This window comes from Columba livia, chromosome 3, assembly GCF_036013475.1.
Source record: "Columba livia isolate bColLiv1 breed racing homer chromosome 3, bColLiv1.pat.W.v2, whole genome shotgun sequence".
NCBI lineage: Eukaryota > Metazoa > Chordata > Aves > Columbiformes > Columbidae > Columba > Columba livia.
In genome coordinates, this window is record NC_088604.1 from 45,625,036 (window position 1) to 45,636,038 (window position 11,003).

Here is an 11,003-nt window from a genome sequence, read left to right on the forward strand (position 1 = left end):
AAAAGAAAAAATTTAGAAAGGTTTTTAAAGGCAGAAATCTTACCTAGCCTAGCTATGTTCAGTGACCAATCTTTAAAAAATACCAAGATGTCTGCCTCAACAGAAATTCATGGGCAGAAAACCATAACTACTATTTCAGTGTACTACTGGTTTTTAAAAAAATCTTAATACATTTCTTCATCGATCACCCAATTACTGCTTAGCCTAACAAATCCTAAAATGACATGAACTACCTGTAACAGTTATTGATACATACTGAACTACTGCTCTGCTCCTGCCCTATCAACTCTACCATGTTGTCTGTAACAGACTTATCCTGTATTATCTTATACTGTTACTATATATACATCTGTGGAAGAATTTACAACAAAATGAGAAGCTTGCATAAGGTTTGATTATTTTCTTATTTCAAAAAAACATTCTGCATGAGAGGTGTGTGGCACACCTAACCATTCACACCCCCTTCCAAACGTGTGCTGCCTGCAGCTCCAGGCTGTAGCAAATGGAGCCCAGAGACGTAGACTACAGGCTTGGATAAGTGGGATGTCTAGCTTAATGTAGAAGAAACATATTGCATCCCAGGGTGGGCTGGATTCCTCACAGCTGTTCCTGTGGAGTAGTACAATACCCCTCCAGCAATTCGACTGAAATACCATGTGTCAGCTTAGTCACACATGGAAGATGATTTAGCAATGCTTAAAAAAATCACTATGCTCTGTGTAAGCTACTTGACCACTCCAGCATTGCCAGTAGTTCTACATTATACATTTTTTTAACCGTTCCCCCAGGCTTAGCAATGCCCAGAGGCTTTACATTCAATCTTCCACAGAGAAAAATATTTACTCAACACAGTGTTACATATAGATGCGAGTACTCCAGGAATTTCCTGATATTTCCCAAGCTATTTATCACAGAGCAACGTTCCTCTTCCCCTTTGAATACACGGAAGAAAGCTCAGAGAGGTAACAGATAAATCATAAAAAGTATACCTGAGCATTTGGCGATACTGGTTCAGACCAAATGTACACCAAACCCAGCATCTTGTCTCCAAAGCCAGTCAGTAACTGCTCAGGGAAAGCACAAAGAAACGTGAAGGGAAACTTCCCAATCGGATCCTCTTTCTAGAAACCTCAGATGGTTACAAGACTTTACTAGTTCCTCTCACCAGCAAAGCATACAACCCAACAGTCTCATAGAATAACACATGGAGTTTGTTCAGCTAGAGCAGAGGCTGCTGTTATTTGGAACCAACGGGGTACAAGGGCCGGACCGTGAAGGCCTCTTGCCGTAGAAGACAAGTACCCTGGGAGCAGGGGCAGTCATCCACCTTGCTCTGTACCAGCCTGTGTAGCAGAAGTGAAAGTTGTCCTTAGGCTGCATTAACAGGGCAGCATTGACTAAGGTTATCCAGGAATCTCTATACAACCCAGGTGTTGATATTGCCTTCACAGTTAAACCTTTACAGAACTTTTACATTCACTGCTGTTTATCAATGACTGCTGTATTTGATGCACATGCCGGGGCACTGGCAGCAGCGGATGCAGAGTCCTCTGTCTGCAGAGGCTGGAGTTGCCCCATGCCAGACACAGATGGTCCCCACTGGCTCCAACCAACCCACCCCAGGGTACGGCTGACCCCAGTGGCCAGGATGGTGGCACCCTTGGGAAGGTGAATTTAAGAAAGGGCAAAAAACTTCCCACAGAGAGAGGAGCAGGTAACAAAAAAAGTGTGAAATAGCAGCAAGGTTAGAATAGGAGGAGGAGGTGCACCAGAAGCTGGAGCAGATATTCACAGTGCAGCCCATGGAGAGTCCATGTTGGAGCAGGATAACATTGTGAGAAGGAAGCAGCAGGAGCAAGGACATGCTGTGGACAGACACTAACCAAGCCCATCCTCCCTGTGCCACTTGGGCTGGGTTTGGAGGAGTCTGAGTTCAGCTGGGCAGAGGGCAAAGGAAAAGTTTTGGGTAATACTTGGGGGTGTTGGGTTTTTTTTGTTTTTTTTTTTTTTTTTGTTTGTTTTTTTGTTTGTTTGTTTGTTTTTTTGTTTTTTCCTCAATCTATCTTAATTGCCAATAAATTTAATTTACCTGAAGTCAAGCCTATTGTGCTCACAATGGTAACTGGTAATTGATCTCCTCATTTTTATCTCAGCCCATGAGATTTTTCATCGCATTTGCTTCCACTGTCCTACTGAGGAGGGAGAATGAGTGAGCAGCTGGGTGGCACTGGGCTGCCAGACAGGGATAACCTGCCACAACAGAAGAGGTAGGAACTGGCAAAAAATAATTTATGCCGATCCAGTAGTCAGAAGTATTTCACTGTGTGTCTCAGGACATGTTTTAGCTGCACTTCTTGACAGACACAAAACATTTCTACAGGCTTTGTACACTTGAAAAAGCATGGCAGTTGGTATACATTCATCTTTTACTTACTGTTGGTAGCACATCATCAGAAAGCAAGACAAAAAAACCCAATGAAATAACAAATTATTTGAAAAATTGACTCAATTTGAAAAGAGCCACGACACCCTATCTGCAAGTCTACAGCTGTAAACCAACACTGAAATATAATGTTGGGAACCTGGTTGTACTGAAGTAACTCCTTGTACACATTGGAAGGTAATTGAATAGGGTCATCTACACCTATTGTTCGAGTGATAAATGAGTGTGAAGAGCAGAAGGTATTAAACTTCCTTAGAGGACAAAGTGCAGTATTAGACAAAGGCTGTCAAATTATGATTACACATAAATTATAGTGATGAGGGAAGGCCTAAGTCTGCTGAGATTAGCAACAAAAAAAATTATATTAAATGTGTGCAAGCGATGAGGATTTAATGACTGAGTAAGTCTTCTAAAGTTTCTAAGATATTCCCTACAAATAGCCAGATGATTTTTCAGGGACAGGTTCACAGATTTTAAGTCTAAAATCAGTATAACTCACAAAACCAATGCTTGATTAAAACTAGTTTGGCATATTTGTAGAGAAAATTAGTTTCATTTGAGTATCTGTGGAATCAACTCTATTATGAATCAAGTCTAAAGTTACATTAAGAGAAATGAGGTGTTGCAGCTGTATAGCCATGCTTTTCTTAGCATACTGTGCATACCAGTGATATTAAGAATCTGTTTAATTTTAAAAAAGGCATCAGAACAATGTAAACCAATGCCTAACTCATTACAACACTGATATGTGGGACTTTAAACTACAGAATCACAGTTGGAAGAGACCCTCAGGAGCATTGAGTCCAACCATAACCTAGCTCTAGCACTAAACTATGTACCTAAGAACCTCGTCTAAATGCCTTTTTTAAACACCTCCAGGGATGGTGACTCCACCACTTCCCTGGGCAGCCTATAATATGTTCAAAATAAATGCTACTAAATGTACTTTCAAATGAAAAGCTCTATCTAAATTTCTTTTAGAAGGTGACTACTCACATTACAAGGTTTATAAATCAGCATACTATTATCAATGCAGTGGGCACTTTCAGCTGACTGACAGGTTGTTCCACCCAGGGACAATGATGAAGAGCTGTAAAACAGTATGAGGCAGGAGGCAAAAATGGATCTTGATCTAAGGAGACAAAACATGAACATTTGCTGCACAGTGAGAATGCATTTGTAGCTGAAGAAAGCTTTTGAATCAGTCTTCTGTTCTTGATAATTTTTACAATTAAAGAGAAAAATATTTGTGCCAGGAAAAATAAGCAGGACTCCTGGAAGCAGAGAAGCTCATGTCAGTCATGCTTTTTCTGCTATTTGCCTGATTTTGATTTCAAAGAATCATGGAATGTCCTGAGTTGAAAGGCACCCATAAGGATCACCGAGTCCAACTCCTGTCCCTGCATATGACAACCCCACAGTTCACACCATGTGTCTGAGGGCATTGTCCAGTCTCTTCTCCACTGTCAGGCTTGGGGCCGTGACACCTCCCTGGGGAGCCTGTTCCAGTGCTTCACCACCCTCTGGGTGAAGAACCTTTTCCTAATGTCCAACCTAAACCTATCTTGGCACATCTTCCTGCCAGTGATTTTTATATACTCATTTGTTTGCAAAGAATAGATTTGGAAAAGGCACTTAGAAGCAACAAGGTCTGGAATAGCAACACAAGAGTCATCAGAAATACAAGTCTTTATTGCTTGCCAGACGTTTGTATCTTCAATAAATTTATTTAAAACTTCAAATTTCTAATAGGAAAATTACTGATTAATATAAGATACATATGACCAGCTTTCAACATGTGCAGACTATGTCTGTATAAAAAACAAACAAACAAACAAAAACACAACTATACTCAGCATATATTAAAATATGACATTAGAAACTCCAGATAAGACCATTCATTGTTATAGACCAGCAAGGCTTCTTTTTCTTTTGTTATAGACCAGCAAGGCTTCTTTTTCTTTCCTTTTTTTTTTAAAATACAATTTTCTATAATCCTACAAAGAATAATTACTCATCACATGCAGTTGTTTCTCCTTGATAAATATTTTATTATTTTTATCTCATTTACCTTTAACTCTCTTCTCACTAGTTCTGCCAGTCACAAATATTACTGAAGCCATACCCTGTCTCCCAGAAATCACAACAAAACAATTGCCCTATTTCCATATTTTCAGTTTAAAGCACAAAAACATTGAATAAAAGCAGGCAGCTTTTACAGAACAAATTGCAGCCTAGATACAATCCCTGCAAAATCAAGTAACTTTTAAAACACAAAGCATATCCTTGAAATTCTGGAGAAAAGCCATCAATATTTTAAGTAGGGTTAGTGTAAACATATTCTAAGATAGTATCCCCTTATATATTACTAAACATGGTATAAAGACTATAAAATTAAAAACAAAATTATCTTGTCACCTAATAAAATCTGAGAACTGGGTAAAATTCTAGTTCTAATATTAAAAAAAAAAAGAAACTGATTAAAATTCATTATGTAGGATTTTTTTTTTTTTCATTTTCCAGTTTTGTATTTTCTATTGACTATGTATCCTTCAGTTAATTATATCATCCTTTAAAATAGATTTCAGGATGGATCTTTTTACCATTCTTTTCTCTCTCACAAACATCATTATTACCAGCATTCACTTAAAGGACAGTTTTAATGAATTCTGCCTAGTAAAATACAGGAGTCCAAGTTTGGCTTTATGCTTTTGCCTACTGAAAATCCTCTATAAGAAAAGTATTTTGAATCACTATAAAGGTGCTCTGTCATTTATGCTCTGAAAACCTCCTGCCTCTCCTTTTTCCTTCAGATTATTAAGAGAGGCAATCTTTTTTCATCATCTCTGGCTGGAATGAAAATGCAGAGGTTTAGATTTCAAAAGGCCTCCTATTGTTGAATTTTTGAGATTTGGCCATTAGTATTTTCCTGTTATTCAGTGTGAAACAGTGGTAGGCACTAAATGGGTTCTTTAATATTGTTATTTAAGAGAAAGGTTAAAAAAAAAAAAAAAGGAGAGAGAATAATGTAAGGATATATACAGCCTTGATATGAAGAAAAAGCAAAGAAAAAAAAAGGAGCTTTGGAAAAACAGAAGTGACAAGCTCATATGTGTTTTTTTCCTTGAAGCCAAATGTTACATACAGCAACCAAAGCTTAATAAAATTTCAGTGACTATGTTGATGAGTACGAGGATTTTTATTCACACTTCAGGCAGTGCCCATTCTCAGCTCCTTTTGCAAATTATGCATATACAATTTATTTTTGAAAAATGTAATTTCATTCTGCACTTCCAAGTTTCTTTTTTGTTGTTGTTCTTGTGCATGACAATAATCACTGATAAGTCTGAAAGATGAGAGAAAAAAAAAAAACACATAAGACCTGTAGGGCAGAAACACAAGGCTGAGCTCCACATGTAAAACAGTGAGACTCATGCATACAAATCCGTATTTTCAAATTATTAGATTACTACTCCAGTGCAAATAATGCATGATTTGGCTGTGTAAGTCAAATAGAGCAAAACTTCTACAGGGAAGTGAACCTGCCTCTACCACATATGGTTTGGTCACACTGAATCTCCACATAGATTGTTCCTCTCACCAGTATCTAACACCACCCAACCCAGCCTGCCTTGCCCTCTCTACAATTGCACATTATCAATTATATTTGTGACAGTCTTCAGATTATGTACCTATTCATTGTGCATCAGTAAAAAACAACGAATTTCTAACAATTTGGTGGCATTTACTGTGCATTCAACACATTTCTCTGTTTCTTCTCTGCAGCTTAGCTGGAACCATGTGAGATGACCTGAGTCAATGAGAAAACAGCACAACAATGCTAAGATGTGCACTGATTTGATGTTCAGATTGCTTTCCATTTTCATTGACATTTCCTACAAGGTACACACAAGACCTTTTAGAATAAATTTTGGGTGATTGATTTGTTCTCCATATATTTATCATCTTAGATTTCCAAATGCATTCTTTGTTTTTTGTTTAATTTTCGTTTTCGGGAGGACTAATAGATGATATAGGATTCTATTAAAAATAGGCAAAGAAAAGGAAAAAAAATAAATATATTGGAGATTCATACAGGTGGTACTAAAAACCAAAATGGAGTAATCTTGATTGTCTTGTCTTTTCTGAATGCCCTTTACTAAGCACTGTCTACATCTATATCTCAGTCACCAACCATCATCAATAAATCATCAAAACTTGTCAGAATAATAGAATCACAGAATATCTCAAGTTGGAAAAGACCCATAAGGATCATCAAGTCCAACTCCCTGCTCCTTGCAGGACTACTTAACACTAATCAGTATGACTAAGAGCATTATCCAGACACTCCTTGAAGTCTGACAGGCTTGGTGCCATGATCACTTCCCTGGGGACTCCTTCACTATGACCAACCACCCTCCTAGTGAAGAACCTTTTCCTAATGTTCAATCTGAACTTAACCTTGACGCAGCTTCCATTTCCTCATGTCCTATAGCTGGTCACCAGAGAGAGGAAATCAGCATCTCCCCACTCCGTTTCAGGGTTGTCCTGCACAGGGACAGGAGTTGGACTCAATGATCCCTGTGGGTCCCTTCCAACTCAGGGCATTCTATGATTCTATGATTGTCTCCCTTGAGAAAGTTGTAGACTGTGATGAGGTCACCCCTCAGCCTTCCCTTCTCCAAGCTGAACAAGCCAAGTGACCTCGGGCACTCCTTGTAAGTCTTACCCTCAAAACCTTTCACCAACTTTCTCATCTCCAGATGCTCTCCTTTGGACACAGTGAAATAGTTTGATGTCCTCCTTGTATTGAGATGCCCAAAACTGCACACAGTATGCTGTGGGACAATCATCTCCTTTAACCAACTGGGCTATGCTGAATGTGGTGCACCCCAGGACATGGTTTGCCCTTTCAGCTGCCAGGGCACACTTTTGACTCATATTCAAATTGCCATCAGCACAAACCCCCAGATGTCTTTCCACAGGACAAATTGACTCAATCCTGAACAACCTAGCCATAAAGCACCAGGTTTAAAGCTGATCTGAGGCACTGACTTATGTCTTCCTCCCAGGTTCAGACAGCAGACATCCCACTCACTTAAAAGCCAGTAGCTCGTATGGATACCATCTCACCAATTCTTCCTAACTTCTTCCAGCCAGAAAAGAGAAACAAATCTGCCAGCTGCAGCCTGCTGTTTCCTCCATCTGGGAAAGAGTGGCAGAAACATGATGGCTCAGTGCAGCCCTTTAACCTCATGCATGTGGGAGGGCACCTCATATGCAGCAGCATTGGTGTGGGTTCAGAAAAAAGACCTTGGGGGCTTGGAAGACAGAATTATGTAGTTTCACAGGCCTACATATCTATCTATAAGAGTCTTCTCCATGATGTTTTCACACAGAGTTTGTTTTGTCACACAGCTTACTCAATCAGGTTTGGGGCTAAAGGTTATTTTCATGTACCCTGAAGCAGTAATGTTTTTAAACTAAAGGAGGGGAGATTCAGGCTACACATGAGAAATAATTTTTTTACAATGAGGGTGGTGAAACACAGGTCCAGGTTGCCCAGAGAGGCGGTAGATGCCTCATCCCTGGAAACATTCCAGGCCAGGCTGGACGGGGCTCTGAGCAACCTGATCTAGTTGAAGATGTTCCTGCTCATTGCAGGGGGGTTGGACTAGATGACCTTTGAAGGTCCCTTCCAACCCAAACTATTCTATGTTACAGTTAAAACAGGAGCTACCAAATGACTAATGAAACCTAAAAAATGTTTATAAAACAAATATAGAGCAAAAGAAATTAGCAGCTTAAGTGAAAGAAGGAGCAAGATCAATTGATTTCAGGGATGTTTAAGATTTTAACTTTAATGTTTTTCAGTCCATTACTAGACAATTATTAATACGGTAGGTCTTCCATTTAATTGACAGGCACAAGAAAGATTCAACACATATCGACCTAATTTGTAATTAAATTCTGGATTTAAAACAAATCCACTTGAAACAAAGTAGATGTTGCACAAATCTCTTCACAGCAATAATGCAAATAGAAGTGTTTATACAATGTAAAATGCTAATTTTGGGCACAGGCAAAGCATCATACATGGCAAAATTAAATCCTTCATAATGAAAAACATTCATCCAAACTGGCTGTTTGCTTTGGGAATAACTAGCATTTCAATCTCTCTTTCTAAAACATAATTTGTATTGCCTAAAATATTTGGTATACTTTTTCCAGCTAGTGAGCCCGAGAAAGAATTCAGATACTCATTATTCCTTAAGCATTTTTTATGATTAATGATACCTATACAGAAATGCAGCTCCACAGAGCCATTAAAAAAATGTGTGGGCCTTCATAAAAGAAAAAAAAAAAGTACCTGAAGAGGCATTCAGACCAGGCAGGTATGAATTTTTGCACTAGAAACTCTAATAAAAATAAAGAAAAGTTTCCCTCACATTTTTAATTCCCTGAAAAACTGCAAAATGGTACAAGATACTGCCTTACAGAGGACATTTCCCTGACTTTTCTGTTTCATCTTTGAGCATCAAAACTTGCAGTTAAAACAAAAAGGTAGACAAGAAAAAAGAAAAAAAGAAAAAAAAAAAAAGGCAGAAATACACACACAGATAAGACTCTACAGATCAGAATATTAAGGAATAAACTTTCACTATTCTCCCAGAAAGGCTGCTACTTTGATGTCAGAGCACCTGCTGTGATGGAGGTCTTCTTTGAAATGCTTAAGGTGATGTGGTTTTATATAGCTCTGTAACAAGACCTTCTTGGAAAATGAGAGACATTGAAAGCTGCTGTTACGGGTAATTCAGTAGGTGACCAGCTGAATTGTACATCCAGACACTTGTACTAAAAAGAAACCAGCCACAGGAGACAAAAGGGCCAAATGGCTTCTTTTGGCAACAATATCAGCTGCCAATGGCTTCCAATACTGAAGGTAAAACTTACTTTCTTTGCACTGTTCAGCAAAATAAAAGTGATCCTGGTAGTCAGTACTGACTGCCCTAATGGTAGAAGTAGGGTGTTAGGGTGTTAAACCGTTTTAACAACTTAACTATTTTTTCTAATTAGTCATTAGACTATTCTCTAGCAAAAATAAAAGACTTGGAGAACTATCTTCAAAGCTAAGCAAAGCCCACGGTTCATTGAGCATTTCACAAGAGTAGTCAGGTGCTTAAGTATGGCCTTTGTCGAACCAGGGCCTTACTGTAAGTCAATCAGTTATGCACAAAGACAAGCATATTTTCAAGACCACTCCTTAAAATACCACTGAATAAAAGACATTCATTGATGAAAATAAAGAAAAAAATCTTGTGGTATGGCAGAACACAAAAGAAAGGTACCACACTACAGAAGTATGGGGGGCAGGAAAGGGGAGTGGTATTCACGAAAGAAAGCTTTTGGATCAACTACGTGTAAGACAAATTCAAAATCTACAAATAATAGTTTAAGAAATTTAATCGTGGATACAGGATCATTACAATTAGCTGCACCTAACATCTGAGGGTCTTCTAAATGAAGATACTAAATAATAAATGTGCTATTAGATTATTTTATACAGACAGTGCCTTTTATTTGCATATATCAAATACTTTCAGACTTTTATTTAGTTTCACAATAAAGCAAGGAGTAAGGCTGGCATTTATGAGCAAGACTGATATTCCGTGAGTGTGTAAGGTAAATATATGAGGTAATTAGGTTTTGCGTAGTCCAAACTTGAATTAAAAAAATTTAAAGGACATGGTCCCGAGAAATAATATTTTAATTTTCTGAGTAATTTCTTCTTCAGTGGCTACATAGGATTAGTAAAATGTGTTACTATTAATTATTGTAATATTTATGTTTGCTAATTGTTGGCATTTAAAAACATACTATAATATATTTTTGCTGTACACACTTTTCATTTTCTCACAGTAAAGTGGTTTTGTATGCTATCTTGCATTATATTTTGAAATCTTAATATAATAATTGCATCTTTTATCATTTAATAGTGACTATTCAAAACAAAACATTCTCAAGTATTTTGAAATCATATATACTGAATATTTAGAAGGCTATCAAAAGCAAAGTGTTGCAGAATACTTACAGGCTGATCACAGTTACACATGCAATTACAGCACGTAAATGTTGATGCTTGGTAAAGTTTTGAATTTTGGTGAATACACATGTACTGCATTTGGATACTTCAAAGATTATCATATCTCTCAGACAATACCTTTACTGTTTTTTTCCTGTCCACAATACTTGAGTAATTCCATCTTCATTCATCTTTAATCTCTACAGCTGATTAAAATCGTGTAGAGTACAGACATCCCATGTTCCAAGAACTTCCATATTTTAGGAAAACAACTCCAAAACTTATTTTCATAGACACATCCATTTTTAAAATCAGATTCTTGCACTATGCTTAGCCAAATCTAATAAAGAAATATTTCATCCTTTTGCACACCTGGGCTGCATTGTAAATTTTGTATTAGTGTTGGAGGGAAGAAGATAACTGATTTACATTTTGCTATGAGTGTAAATGGGAAAAGATGCTTTGTCTTGCTGAGGA

At 37.7% G+C, this 11,003-nt stretch overlaps 1 long non-coding RNA gene across 2 annotated transcripts in view; it reads left to right on the top strand.

Annotated features, from left to right (window-relative positions):
- Positions 1–10,301, top strand: part of LOC135579023 (uncharacterized) — a 50,213-nt gene extending 39,912 nt beyond the window's left edge. Inside the window, exons 3-4 of one of the 2 annotated variants that reach the window (XR_010471268.1) lie at positions 2,154–2,267; positions 6,230–10,301. This is a non-coding gene — a long non-coding RNA (uncharacterized LOC135579023). The remainder of the gene's footprint in view (positions 1–2,153; positions 2,268–6,229) is intronic. The other variant, XR_010471269.1, reaches the window with a different exon arrangement.
- The last annotated feature ends 702 nt before the right edge of the window (positions 10,302–11,003 follow it).